Genomic DNA, 16,083 nt, shown 5'->3' on the forward strand with positions numbered 1-16,083 from the left:
CTTTCCTCTGGAGCCACTGGTGTATTCAGACTGCGAACCTTGTGGTTACAGTCTAATAGATAGCCTAGTAAACCATTGGTGGGGAGGAATTGTTGAGGGGGCAAGGGGAAATAGAAGGGCAAGAATAAGAGAAGGGAAAAACACTATTGGTAAGAATCCCAATCATCTATCGGACCAGCCTAGTTGATGGGAACAAAATGGTTGAGCAACTTCCCATTGGACACTCAGTTGAATTGAGGAGCAGTTTGGCATAGTCGACAGGACTTTCCTCCCAGCTCTACTGTGTGTTGGAGGTCAAGACACAAAATCTTTCTGGGTAACCTTCTCCTATTTAATGAGGAGAATTCTGGGCTAGATAAACGGTGAGAAGCCCCCTTAGCTCTGATCTGCACAGTGCTCTAGGGACAGTGCAAAAAAACTCCAACACCAACCATTCTTCCTATAGCCCTGTCTACTCAACTGCAATTGATATTTCATTGCAATGGCCACACAGAACTCAGACACTAGACTCACAGTTATGCGGTTTATTAGGGAAGGAAACAGGCTATAATTCAGCTACAGAAATTCTCAGGGCACAGTATTTTGTCAGGACATTCTCTCCTCAGCCAGGCCTGTCTCTGTCCACATTGCAAAGCTCTTTTAGGACTGCTGACAAATGCCCACTGGACACACCACTCTGCCATAAATCTCAGCCTGAAGGCTCTAGCTCTGGGCCAGCAAACCTAGCTCCCCAATTAAGTGTCTGGAGGCACCCTGCTCTACAAGCAAGCCTCCTGCCCAAGGTCACTCAGCTTGACTTGCACCGAGGACTGGGAACCTCTCTGTTCTGTGTTGTGCTCTGGTTCTTGGCCCTGCTGTTGCTGCTCCTTTGCCTCTGCTTTCTGTCCCTGGGTTGAGGTTCAATGTTTAGGGGTCTTGGGGATCCAAAGGACTCCTGACTCTTCTTTTTTGATAGATTTCCCACTCCTGTTTCTGAAATGTCTTGCTTTAACCTCATGATAGAATCCTAAGCTTTCCTAATTACAGTGAACTCTGTTAACATCCACAGCTGAATCATGTCATCCTATCTATGGCTTCTCCCACTGACTCTTACCCAGGCCTATTAGAAAAAGAGTCGTTTGGTGGGAGTTACAAAGACAAGGCTAGAAGAAACGTATTAAATAATTCTCTACACCACAGACAGAATACCATGGAGGCGAAAAACCACTCAGGAAGCATAGGTTGGCCATGTGACTTAGAGACTGTACACCCCTTTGCTATAGTCTCTGTGTACCAGACTCTGTGTAACCAGCTCTCGTCTTGAATACTTTGGGGTGCGGCCTACATTGAATATGTATGGATGTTCTGACAAAGCTTGCTTCTCGTCATCTGGCTTTCAACTCATTATCCTCTGATCTCTAGTTTTTGGGATGTGAGCCTGCTGCCTGACCTGCAGATTTTGGATTCGTCATACCTTGCTGCTATGTAAGTCAGGATGATGCCTGACCCATGGATTTGGAACTTGCCAGCCACCACAATTGCATGAATCATTGCCTTAAAATAAATCTTAATACGTGCATCACTGCTTTTGTTCCTCTAGAGAGCCCATGGATGGCTCTGAGAAGTTGTTTAGGACCCCGAGTGAGTAGAATTAACATCCTCTTTATTCATCTGGAAACAAGAATTTGGTAGGCAATAAATTGCTTCTCCAACGAGAACATAATCACTTTTCATCAGATTAGTCCTCGCCAGGAGCTTTTCTGAAATCCTTTCTGTGATTGATCTAGCTCTGACTGAAGGGGGAAAAAAATTAAAAACAAATTAGACTCAAGGATGATGAATTTGATGAAGGATAGAGATACCAAGAGACTTTTAATCCATTAGAGCAGCTCAGAAAGTGGGGTGTTGATCACAGACAATCTTAAGTAGCTTCTAAAGAAGTCTAAGGCATCAGAAGTTATCGACTCCCACACAATTTTGCTCCCAGGTTGTATAAAAGTGAGTTTCAAGCTCAGTTCCATCACACATGTGGGCATTTATTCATGAGCAAACATACATACAAAAAAATCTAAAACAATCCCATTGTTGAGTTGGACTCATGGCAACCCCATTTGTTACAGAGTGGAACTGTTCTTGGCTATAATCTTTATAGAAGTAGGTCAGTTTCCATGGCACTGCTGGGTGGCTTTACATTACCCATTTTTAGTTAGTAGTGAAGAGCAAACCATCTGTACCATCAAGGGACCCCGCTTCATGAGCAAAAGCAGGTAAGAAAAGAGTGCCTACAGCTTGTTGCGTGTTCTGTCCTTTACATCTGGTCACATCTTTCACCCAAGCATCATTCAAGGCAGAGACAACAACATTTCAAACATAGGGGTCTTTGATTATTATGAACATCAGAAAAGTAGAATGCCTCTGAACCCAGTGGCCAAGCTTAACTCCAGTCAGGGGAAAGGGTTCAGCCCTCCCTGGACTCTGATGTTTTTTCATGCAAATATGGATGTTAGTTTTAAAATAGTTTTAGCCAATCCATGGGTCCTGAGTCCTAATGTGTCAGACTGCAAAGTCATTTGAACTGCAAGGTTGGTGGTTCAAGCTCACCAGCTGCTCCTTGGAAACCCTATACAGGGTTGCTATGGGTCGGAATCAACTCGATGGCACTTAACAATAAGAACAACATGGGTCCTGAACATTAAAAATGTTTTTTAGTCAGAGAAAAAGCATAATAGGAATTCATACTAGGAAGATGATAGTGGTATCACAAGAAAACATTAACTATTTCTTCTCATTGAATAATGACCAAGACAGGCCATACTTTTCCTTTTAGAGTCATCGAATCTTAGAATTAATCATGGCCTTAGAAATGATTAGAGTTCCTGAGTGGTATAAATGATTAACACATTTGACTGCTAACCAAAGGCTAGTAGTTTGAGTCTATCCAGACGTGTCTCAGAAGAAAGTCCTGGAAATCTGCCCTAGAGCATCAGTCATTGAAACTCCCATGAAGCACAATTCCATCCTAGCATGTATGGGATCCATGTGAAGTGCAACCAGCTCAACTGCATCCTGAACACCTTTCATTGTACCAATATAAACTCACTTTTATGATTCATTTTGCTAACTAAAAGATCACTATTTTCATCAATAAAATCCATTGCTGACATACAATATGCTAATCTACAGAGTCTCAGCTGTGAATAGAAGTACAATTAACAGAAGTGCTTATAACTGTTGCTTCTGATTCCTGAGCTTCCTCTAAAATGTGCATGTTAGCTGAAGACCCGTGGCTTGTGAATTCTAGATTAGAACAACTGCCTCTAAAATTAGGTTACTATCTATGCTGAAGTATTAGAAAGTAAATTAGGAACATCATACAAGTAACCACAAATAGAAGACCTAGTGATCCTGCAAATCAATTAGTTTGAAGAGAGAAAGTAATTTACTAAAGCCTTATTTCATACGTGTATACGAGAAGACAAGGGACCTCTGGTAGCATAGTGGTTACGAATTGGGCTGCGAACCTGAGGGTCAGCAGCTCTAAACTACCAGCTGTTCTGCGGGAGAAAGATGAGACTTACTGCTCCCATAAAGATTTATAGCCTCAGAAACCCTGTACAGGGTTGCTATGAGTTGGAACCGACTCCACGGCACATAACAACAACAACATATGAGAAGACATCAAAAAGTTCATAGGAAAATTCCATGATCTTTTAATTACAATTTTCCAGGAACTTTTTTAAGCTCCCTCTTATATGTTCTAACCCTGGCTATATGTTGTTGGATGGTACAAACAGTTAATGCATTAGGCTGCTAACCAAAAGGTTGGCAGTTGGAGAATATCCAGAAGCACTTTGGAAGAAAGGACTGGGGATATGCTTCCAAAAACCCCATGGAGCACAGTTCTATTCTGACATAAATGGGATCACCATGAGTCAGAACTGAGTCAATGGCAACTGGTTGGTTTAGCCCTGGCTAGGGATTTGGTAGTGTAGTGGTTTCGAATCGGGCTGCTAACCTCAAGGTCAGCAGTTTGAGACTACCAGCTGTTCTGCAGGAGAAAGATGAGGCTTTCTGCTCCCATAAAAATTTGCAGCCTCGGAAACCCTGTGCAGGGTCACTATGAGTTGGAACCGACTCCACGGTACTTAACAACAACAACAGAGATTTGGTTACCAACTGAATTCAAGTGTTGGCCATTGCTTAAGCCTTGACCCCCACTATTAACTGGCTTCTGACCCAGGCCACAGATGGAACCACCAAATGCTCCAGGGTCCAGACCTCAGGCAACCCTACCCTCAGTCATGGAAGAGTCTGGCACAAATCTTAAAACAGATTTGTGATCCTAGCTGTCATAGATTAAATTGTGTCCTCCTCAAATATGTGCCAATTCGGCTGGGTCATTCTCCGTGGTTGGCCAGTTATATAATGATGTAATCTGATGATTTCCCATATGTGATCTAATGTGGTAAGTAAGAGAAGTAAGGATGGATGGAGTCCTGGTGTGGTGTTGTGGGTTAATACGCTGGACTGCAAGGTCAGTTTGAACTGCAAGGTTGGTGGTTGGAGCTTACCAGCCACTCCTCAGAAACCCTATATAGGGTCACTATGGGTTGGAACCGACTCAATAGCACTTAACAACAACAATATCTTAATCTCATCATAACCTTATTCTGATGTAAGGGAGTTTCCCAGGGATGTAGCCTGTAACATGATTTATCTTACAAGAAATAAAAGGAAGAAGTGAGCAGAAAAAGAGGGACCTTCTATCCCCAAGAAGTCCTAGGATTAGGCTAGACTTCTGATCTCAAGTTCAGCAGTTCAATCCCACCAGTTGCAACTCGGAAACCAATAGTGTTGCTATGAGTGGGAACCGACTAAATGGCACTTAACAATAAACCATGGAAGACTAGCTGGGAGGGAGTGGAGTGTACCTTGGGTCACTGAACTGCGAAGCTCCTAGATCCAGGGAAAGATGCCAAGACACATGGAGGTCTCCAAGGAACATTGGGTATACAGATGCTGAGATGAGGCAACGGCCTTTCTCCAGAGTCAGCACTTGGAATTTGGACTTCTAGCCTCCTAAACTGTGAGGAAATGAATTTGTTAAATCCATCCACTTGTGGTATTTCTGTTATAGTAGCATTAGAGAACTAAGATAATAATGTTCAGGACATAGGACATGCTTCCAACCCAGCCTCAGAATTTACTTCATATTTTAGTTTGCTTTGATTTTTCTTTTGTCAGTTGATGTCCTGGGAGAAATGTGGATTTTCACCTCCTTATAATACAAACCACTAATTCAGGCCCATGGGGTTTATTTTGTGAGGGGCCTTCACTTCCTATAAACATATTGCCTAGATTTTTGGCACATTTGGGTACTCAGAGTCAGTTTAGCATTTTAAAGAAGCTAAAGAATATGTAAAACATCCTAATAAAAATATAGTTAGAGCCCAGGCGGGAGGAATAATCGTTACATTAATGCACGGGCTCATATTCCCTAAGGTACTCTTTGCTTATGTAAAATCCTTCCTTCTGGTTTCTGGTCTCAGAAATGGCAATGTGTTTACATTTTTTTTTTTTCTGAGAACATTGGAATTTCTCAGTCTGGGTTTTGAAGTTCCCTCACTGTTTTTATTTATGTAGCAAGACGATCTATATTGCACCTAGAAAAGGTTTAAGTTGTGAGATTTAGAATTAGTCCTCTAGGGGTTCTCTTTCACAGTTCTGCAGTGGGCTAGCTGTGGCCTTGGCCTGTTAACCTTGAACCTTTCTGAGCCTCAGTGTCTGTGTTTGTAAAATTCAGAGAATGAAGTCTATCTTGTTGAGGGCAATGGGATGATCAAACCGATCCCAAACTAAATTTGTTGTTGATGAGTCGACTCAGACCCATGTCAACCCTACAGGGCAGAGTAGCAGCGCTCCATAGACTTCCCAGGACTGTAATCTTTACAGGAGCAGATTGCCGTATCGTCCTCCCGTGGACTGGGTGTGAATTTGAACCACAGATCTTTCAATTAGCTGCCAAGAGATTTAAGTGCTACCAGGACTCATGAAACTGATCAGTGTTTGTAAGTTAATTAGCATTTAGTAAGTATTCAATTAAGAACGGGGCCATCAGTGGTTCGGTGATAGAATCCTCATCTTCTTTGAGGGACATCTGGGTTCTTCAGCCAATACATCTACTAAACAGTCACCACCGATCTTTAAATCAAGGCTTATATGTTGCTCTGATGCTAAGCAGGTCTCAGGGGCATTTCCAGAGTAAGACAGACTAGGAAGAAAGCTTGGATGATATACTTCTGATCTTCAGCCAATGAAAAAACCCTGTGGATCACGATGGTCCAATCTGCAACAATGTTGTGTTTTGTTGTACATGGAGTCAACAAAATCGTCACTACTTGGAGACAATGACCAATAGACCAGAAGAGATCCATATTTGTGCCCATTCCAAAGAAAGAGGATCCAACATAAGACAGAAATGATTGAATAATATCATTAATATCACATACAAGTAAAATTTTACTGATGATAATTTAAAAATTGCTGCAGCAGTACATCAACAGGGAACTGCCAGAGATTCAAGCTGGATTCAGAAGAAGATGTGGAATGAGGGATATCATTGCTGATGTCAGATGGATCTTGGCTGAAAGTAGAGAATACCAGAAAGATGTTTACTTGTGTTTCATTGGCTATGCAAAGGCATAAACAGCACCATCAACTATCATAACAAATTATAGATAACACTGTGAAAAATGGGTCTCCCAAATTACTTTACCTCATGTGGAATCTGTACATAGACCAAGTAGCAATTGTTGGAACATAGCAAAGGGATGCTGAATGGCATAAAAGCAGGAAAGGTATGTGTCAAGGTTGTATCCTTTCACCATACTTTTTCAATCTGTATACTGAGCAAATAATCCAAGAGTTGGATTATATGAAGAATAACCTGGCATCATGATTTAAGGAAGACTCATTAACAACCTGCAACATATAGATGACACAACTTCACTTTTTTAAAGTGAAGAGGACTCAAAGCACTAACTGATGAAGATCAAAGACTACAGCTTTCAGTATGACTACACTTCAACATAAAGAAAACAAAAATCCTCACAAATGGGCCAATCAGCAACATCATGTTTAACACAGAAAAGATTGATGTTGCCAAGAATTTCATTTTACTTGGATCCACAATCATGGAAGCAGCAGTTAAGAAATCAAATGCAAATCAAATTTGCAAATACTGCAAAAAGACCTCTTTAAAGTTGTAAAAAACAAAGATGTCACTTTGACGACTGATGTACACTTTTCCCAAATCATAATAATTTTAATCACTTCATGTACATGGGAAAGCTGGACAATGAATAAGGAAGACCAAAAAAATAAATCAATGCATTTGAAGTATGATGTTTGTGAAGACTATTGAGTATAACATGGACTGCCAGAAAAACAAACACATCTGTCTTGGAAAAAGTATAGCCTGAATGTTTCTTGTCACATACTCTGGACATGCTACCAGGATGGATGAGTCCCTGGAGAAGTTCATGTTTGGTAAAGTAGAGGATCACAAAGAAGAGGAACAAGCTCAACAGGATGGACTCAAACAGTGGCTTCAACAATCGGCTCAATCATAGTAATGGTTGTGAGGTTGGAACAGGACTGGGCAGGGCTTCCTTCTGTTTTACATAGAATTGCTATGAGTTAAAACAGACTCAGCAACCCCTAACAACAATAATAAGATGGCAGCTAACAGCAACAACAATTACTAATCTAAGATTAACCTGTCAAAGCAACTATGGGCAGAAAGACTATTAGAAATGACTTTATCTGAGTACTGTTAGCAGCTCTGTGCTAAAGAACAATTTCTTTGTGAGTCTTAGTGGACTGAGAAGCTGGCCTCTGGTCAGGGGGATCATTTGGTCATTTGGACACTTAGCCCTGGTTACTGCTGACATAGGATTCAAGGCTGTGGTTGTTGAGTGGAGGTCATAAGAGTTCAAGCAGCTCTCTTTGGGTGAAGGAATCATTGCTTATATTTCTCTCTGTGCTGTCAAAACATAAATAAGCATCAGAACCAACTGTGGAGCTTATAAAATAAATTTGCTTTCAGGAAGTCTGGATGGAACCTGGGATTCTGCATTTCTATCTAGGTCCCAGGTGATGTCACTGCTGCTGCTCCACAGGCCATACCTTGAATAGAAAAGTTCAGAGCAAAAGTTCTGTACCCCAGACCAATTCTTCAGAGCCTCTAAGGCGAGGTCTCAGTATCGTATAAACAGCTTTAGGGGCTTTTTCACTTCAGTTACTGAGCAAGGATATGCTGATGGCCTGATTCCATCCACATCCCTGCATTCAGGCAGAAGCATCAGAAATGCTGGGATGTGCCAGGGACAGGGAAGCACCTGGCTGCAGTGGTATTCCCACGGCTCCTCACTGTGGCTGCAGTGCCCACTTCATCTGTGGCCCATTTCCTCATGCCCTGGTACCCAGGCCATGTCTGAGCCTACAACAAAGGCCAAAGGAGGAGCAGGAGTTTCAGGATGAGTTCTTGTTTCCATTTCAGAGTCCATAGGGTAGAGGATGGGGGAGGCTGCTCCCACATCAAGACTTCTGAGTTTCCTGATCCCCAGCCAGACCCAGTTTCCTGACTCAGCTCATGCTCTGTTGGGACTGGCCAGCAGCCTGGCTTGGCTCAGTGTGGAGCAGACCAGGCCACGAAAGGCCAAGATCCTAGACCATATGGACTTTACAAGCCAACCAAGTGAACGGTAATAAACTGGGCAGTAGATGTTGAGTAGCAGGCCCAGGGTGAGGGGTGCCTGAGGGGAGTTAACAGAATCCAGTCATAGAGCCCGACAACCAGGGGCGTGATTCTTTTATTTAAGCAGTTATTATGAATTGTGTGAATGAACATTTACAGAGCAGATTATCAGTTACACTTCCAAGAGTTCATACACTTTTTGTTTCATTTCATTGATTGCAATCTCCTCAATGTCATCTCGCATATCCTCCTTGTGTTTCTTGTTTCTATTCCTCTTTCTTTCCAAACTCTTCTGAACTGTGTCCTTGGGTAAATTCTGCCCTTTTGATCTCAAATGGTTGATTATTCTAAGGTGTGCATGCCTCACTAGTGTTATTGTTTCCTTATAGAGCAATCTATTGTTGGGCTGAACTTGAGTTGTTGGAGTGAATTCAGTTCCAGACCTGGAACTATTGTCTTGGGGTTCTAAAATCTCTATCTGATGAGTAAGCCTGGTCTTTGTCATGATTTTGAGTTTTGTTCCACATTTGTCTCCCACTCTCTCCAAGACCTTCTAACGGGATTCCTTTCAAAGCAGTTGGTAGTAAGCTGGGCACTATCTAGTTCTTCTGGTCTTAAGGTCATGGAGACGGATGTTCACATGGGCCATTAGTCCACTGGACTAATTGTTTCCACGTGTCTTCAATTTTCATTACTTTTATTACTCCAGACAGGGAGGGACCAATAGTTGTACCTTGTTGTTGTTGTTAAGTGCCATCGAGTTGGTTCCGACCCATAGTGACCCTGTACAAGGTTTCCAAGGCTGTAAATCTTTATGGGAGCAGAAAGCCTCATCTTTCTCCTGCGGAGCATCTGGTAGTTTTGAACTGCTGACCTTAAGGTTTGCAGCCCAATTTGTTACCACTATGCTACCAGAACTCCTTAGTTGTACCTTACTTGGCCGCTTATACACTTTAAGACCACAGGTACTCCTCACCAAAGTAGGATGTAGAACACTAAATTTGTGGACTGTGTTATGCCAGTTGACCATGGTGTCTCCTGAGGCCATGGCCCTGAGCCCCCAGGCAAGGGCATGATCCTTAAGGCTTGCCTGGAAGGGAAGTGGGGAAGGTGTTGGGACTCTAGTTCCAGTGTCTCTACATACAAGACAGGGACCACAACAGCAACACCAGCATGGAAGTCACAAGAGAGACTCCATTGTCAGAAGTAAGATACAAGGAGCAAGAAAGAAACTGTAGAAAGGAGTGGCAAAATGTCAAAGGGTTGAGGTGTTAGGCTGGTGGTGCTGAGGTGGGCTTCTTCTTGATCCAGGGTGACTGAACCTATGGGAATGATGGTGGTGAGAAAAAACTCGTTTTCACCACACAATCATATTACATTTTGGTTCAGAAACTCTGACTCAGAAGGAACTAGGACTCTTCGTTCTGGGAAACATGATGAGTGAAGTGAGAGAAGAGAGAGGTCCCAGCTAACGCCTCATTGGCTTCTGAGGTTCTGTGAGTATGGGAAGCAAGATCGAGACACACTTAGCTGGGGTAAACCCAAGAAACTCATCTGTCCGGCTCAGAAGGGGATGGTGTTGAGAACATGAAAGGGCAGTGTCTCACACTTTCTTCTCTGAAGCACTGATCTTTAAATGAAAATAATTACCAAAGAACTACAGGCCTTGCCTGGGACCATCACAAATCACTGCCAAAGCCCAACTCCTGATACTGCCTGACATCTAGAGAAAATGGTAGGCCTTGCCAACAGTGACTCACTCCTCCAATGGGTCCACTCTTGTGGTTACTGGATGCCATTCAGTGCCTCTGGTGAGGTGTGTGTTTACCTGTGTATTGATACAAGTGTGCAAGTGTGTAAGCTGGGTGTTTAATAGGGCAGGAGTAGACTCTTCCACCCCTTCCACATCTCTACAGTTATTGAGGTCCCATCATCCATTACCACAGTCTCCCAACCATTGATTGCTTCTATCCTATTCTGTCACCTCAGTTGTCTTTCTCTGCCACATTGCAGCCAGAGAGATTTTACTACAAGTCAGCTCACTCTGTCTCCCAGGTTCAAGTCCTTTGGGGCAGATCAGCTAGAAGTATGTCTTAGCACAACTTACTACTAGCTGATCCCATACCTATAGGAACTACTAACATTCCCTGTAATCCAGCCTGCTTCATATATTTGGGTTTCTGCTCCAATGTGGAATGCCCTGCTAACTGTTCCCTATTGCATGCCTTATGAATACATACACACACACTCATTGCATACTCAAGCATAGTGGTGGTGGTTATGTGCCGTGGAGTTGATTCCAACTCAAAGCTACCCTGCATAGGGTTTCTGAGGCAGTAAATCTTTACAGGAGCAGAAAACCTCATCTTTCCCCTGTGGAGCAGCTGATAGTTTCGAACTGCTGACCTTGAGGTTAGCAGCCCAAATCATAACCAATATATTACCAGACCTCCTTGTAAATGGAGTCCTTGTGTGGCACTGTAAGATAAGCACTGGACTGCTAACCACAAAGTCAGTGATTCAAACCCAACAGTCACTCCTCAGAAATTCCAGATAGGGTCAGTATGAGTAGGAAACAACTTGATGGCACTTAACAACGGACGACATCATCATCAACAAGCTTCCTCTATATAGCCTTTCCTTTCTACCTCTCCCCACCTTCCATTAACCACTTTCCTTTGTGCCCTTTTCAATTTACTCCCCCCACTCACCTCACTTTTTCACCCGGAAAGCTGTGTAAACCTTTTTATTGCACTTATTTTTGTCCATCTCCCCAGGGATCATGAGTTCCATGGGAGCATATTTCTGCAGGAATATAGCGCCAAGTGTGCATACAGTATTTTTTCAATATCTGTTACATGAAAGAAGGATGGCAGGGGTGAAGGGATGAACAAGTGACTGGATCAATACATGTGTTCATGCTATGCTTCCAAAATCCAGATTGATACTTTAACTTCCTGATAACTTTCTGCCAATTCCCCACAGACAACCTGAAATTTAAAGAATACAATTAGGACTCCTTTAGGGTTGGTCAGAAGCACTTGTCTACACTGACAAACACAGCAGTAGTTTACATTTATTGAGCACTTACTACAGACCAAACATGACATAGATTATTTACTCAATATGCACAATTCTGAGAGGCATTGAAACTGATTTTAGACTTGTGTCCTCCAGAACTGTAAAATAATACATTTGCATTGTTTTAAGCTCTTAAGTTTCTGTTTATTTGTTACAGCAGCTACAGGAAACAAAAACATATCAATCATTATTATTTATGCTATTAAGTACCATCGAGTCAGTTCCAACTCATAGCAACCCTGTATAGTGTTTCTGAGGAGCAGCTGGTGGGTTTGAACTGCTGACCTTGTGGTTCGCAGACCAGTTCTGATCCTACAGCACCATACCAGGAATTCTAAACATATGAATAGACCACAGTTTAGTTATTCATCAAAGGATGGCTATATATAGGTTATTTTTTTCCACTCTGGCTATTATGAATAATGTTGCTAGAAACATCCATGTATATGTTTTTGTATGGACATACATTTTCCGGTTTCTTGGGTACACATCTAGGAGTGGGATTTCTGGGTAATGTGATACCTCTACAAAAGACTTCAAAAAGTCTACAGAAAAACCCCACTATCTTTCAATTCCATTTTTTCCATGAGCTTTTTGAAGTCTCCTTATATGTTTCACTTGATGAAGTGTGTTTTGCAAACTCTTTGCACATCCTAAGAGACCGACTGCCATCTCAAAGACGACAAGCTGATGGTTGGTCAGAGAGAACTCTGGGGATGGCAGACAGCCTTTAAGTTCCATAGAACATTCCAAAAATTTAAACTACCATTTCACGCCTTTGCAACACTTCCAGGGTGCCAAAGAAAATAGGACTGCAGTTACTTTTTTGTGTGCATTTGTTAGAAATGGAAGTGGGTCTGCTGTTTCCTGGAGCTGATGCTGGAACAATGTAGATAGGACTAATATGGTAAAAATAAACTGATGAGAATTTCAAAGGACTGGCACAACAGGAACCAGAAGGGGCAATTTTCATCAACTGGATCCAGACACACCAAATATTGCTTGAGTCACTTAAGAGAGCATAGAGCCAGGCACTGAGATGGGCTTTTTAATATCCTTTTAGGGGTTTAGGTTTCGTTAGACTATTGCTCTCTATCAATTTAGTATATGGTGGGGGATTGCATTTTGCTATGATCCTGGTATTTTAAGTACCAGGAGGGTCATCAGTGGTGGACAGGTTTCAGTGGAGCTTCCAGACTAAGACAGACTAGGAAGAAAGGCTTGGAGATCTACTTCAAAAAAAGGAGTCAATGAAAATCATATGGATCACAACAGAATATAGTCTGATACAGTGTTGGAAGAGGTACTCAAAATACACAGGGCTGTAACATGGACTTGAATACGCCAATGATCATGAAGATGGCGTGGGGGAGGGAAACCTTTCTTTCTGTTGTACATGGTGTTCCTGTGGGTTGTAGCCAGCTCAACAACAACTAACATTATCACCAACAATCTTGTCAGCACCCTTTAGGAGAGGCCTTACTCTCCTCCATGTGTTAAACTGAGGAGACTATGGAGGCAGAGAGAGGGTGATGTATGTATACCAAGAGGTGTCATGTGATGGAGCCAGACTTCAAACACAGGTTTGTCTGCTTTTCAATTCAATGGAAAAGCAAGGGGACATTTCTTTGGGTCTATATGTGCACATTCTGCGAGGCTACTAGGAGTTTCTGGATCTAAAACTTCTCTGTTTCACTTTACAATGAAAAGTCATTCTTGGAAGCTCTTCTGAGGCATTCAGGAGCATTGATGGTTCTAGCAATCACCTCACTTATGATTGCGAGACTGGCTTCCCACTGCCCCCTAGTTCACTGGGGTTGGGTGGTCAGGACACTGGGCAAAGAGCTTTGCAGAGTCTAGAAATCCAGCTCAGCATTCACTCAGCCTGCAGCCCCATGGGGCTTGAGTAGCCAAGATACTGCAGTAGCGTTGGTGACTGCTTTCCTTGTTGCTAAGCGACTACATATTTGATATTAAGTTCCTGTTGATGAAGCTAATTACAAAGGTTAATTATCCTCCCAGATGGAAAACACTCCAGGAATGTATTTAGGAGTTGGTCTCTGTGAACTTCTGAGAGAACATGATTTTTTGAAAAAGTCTAATTTTTTTAGACGGCGATAGCATCAGCACTTTATTCTTCCTGCTTTATTGATCCTTTAGAGGAAAAGTTTTCAAACTTTGTTAGTAAAGAAACTCTTTGTTCAAGGAGACGCCAATACATGGAAGAGATGAGGGAAGGGGAGAGGTGGTCTCCAGGGCCCCATCCAGAGAGCCCTGCCCACCTGGGGCTGTATCCTGGGAGTTTTCTACCCATTCCACTCAGCCCATACACTCAAAGACCCTCTTCATTCATCGTCTCCTTGCCTGTTGGCCTGCCTACCAGTAGTGCTTCTTCTTCATCTGCCTCCTTAGTATTAGACTGTGAGATTCTTAAGAGAGAACGCTTTGCTTGTTCTACTACCTCTGTGTCCTGAGGATGTAGCATAGAACCTATTGTAGTGCAAGAGAATTCAACACATACCACTCTACAAATGAATGACCAAACAAAGGACCAACAGAAAGAGCCAGACTGGATTAGGTGGAAGCAGCTAAAATACATTGATTCAAAATTCATATAATCAAGTTCCAACAGTGTTCCAGTTGCTGGGTTACCAGATCCGGGGTATGGGAAAAAGGGAAATAGTGGATTTTCATCTCTCCTCCCGTACTTACGGGCTATGTGACTGGGCCAACAGGCTTCACCCAGAAGTCTCAGGTTCCTCATCTTTAAATGGCAATGAGAAAAAGCCCACCTCGCTGCTCAGGGTTGCTCTAAGGACAGGTGTTGATATACATAAAGTACACAGCACAATGCCTGGCCCAGAGCAGCCACTCTGTAAAGGGTAGCTGTTTCCTTGTTGTTGCGCAATTGCTTTGCAACAGCATACCTCAGTGCGTGGGAGCTTTCAAAGAAAGGTAGGGCATGAGGCAGTGGGCCTGCTTCTCTAGACTGTCTTCAGCAGTATCTTTGCCATTTCACAAGAGAGGACCTATGTGGAGTTTCCTTTAAAGATGTTGGTCTTCTCACTTCGGGGCTCTGAGTGTTGTTGGGGTGTTGGGGTGTTGAGATGAAGGCCTGGCTCAGGTCTCCTGTGTGAACCACTGAGCAATTGGCACATTTCAGAGCTCAGGGACTCCCCCTGATCCGTACAGGTTCAGAGCCTGACATCTGGGCCCTGAGGACTTGTCCTTCACAAGTGACGTTCCAGTCTGTAACACGCTTACTCCTTCCTTCACTCAGCACTCATTTATTGATCCCCTTTTATCAGCCACGATGAGAGGGTGCAGAGAAGGAAGACATGAGTCTTACCTACTTCAGGAAACTCATGGTCTATTTCAGGGTTCAGCCAACCTTTTCTATAAAAGGCAGGTAGTAAAATAAAATAACTTTGCGAGCCATGCAGTCTCTGCTGCTATTCAGTTCTGGTGTTGTTTCAAAAACAGCTGTAGACAATGTGGAAATGAATGGAATGACTGTGTTCCAATTAAGCTTTATAAAATTCAGATTTGGCAAAAGTTTGCCCACCCCTGGTTTTACTGGAAAGGCAGTGATAAGCAGATGATTGCAGTGCAGTAAGAGATGCTGCAACGTGTGGTAGAAAAGGGGGAAAATGCTTTGGGAAGAAAATGGAGAAGTCAGCTAGTGTCGAGAGGGCAGCCACTTTCTACAGCTCCGTGTCCTAGTTGTAATATGGGATATTAACATTATGGAGCTCACAGGTGAGGACCTATACATGTAACATACTGCCTGGGTCATGGCAATATCCATAAATCAAAAAGCCCAAACCCAGTGCCATTGAGTAGATTCCAATTCATATCAACACTACTGGGCAAAATGGTGGTGGTGGTGGTGGTGTGTCCCACTGAGTCAGTTCGTACTCATAGTGACTCAAGATTTCCAAGGCTGTAAATCTTTACAAGAGGAGAAAGCCTCATCATTATCCCACAGAGCAGCTGATAGATTCGAACTGCTGGCCTTGAGATTAGCAGCCCAAATTGTAACCCACCACCCTACCAGGGTTCATTATAAGGCAGAGTGGAACTGCTCAAAAGGGTTTCTGAGACTGTAAATCTTTATGGGGGCAGACAGCCATAACTTTCTCCTATGGTGGGGATGGTGGGTTTGAGCTGCTTACCTTGTGATTAACAAATCGATGCTTAACCCACTGTGATGTTGTTGTTGTTAAGTACCGTGGAGTCGGTTCTGACTCATAGTGACCCTGCAT

The sequence above is a fragment of the Chrysochloris asiatica genome, unplaced genomic scaffold (assembly GCF_000296735.1).
Source record: "Chrysochloris asiatica unplaced genomic scaffold, ChrAsi1.0 scaffold00219, whole genome shotgun sequence".
In the NCBI taxonomy this organism is placed as follows: domain Eukaryota; kingdom Metazoa; phylum Chordata; class Mammalia; order Afrosoricida; family Chrysochloridae; genus Chrysochloris; species Chrysochloris asiatica.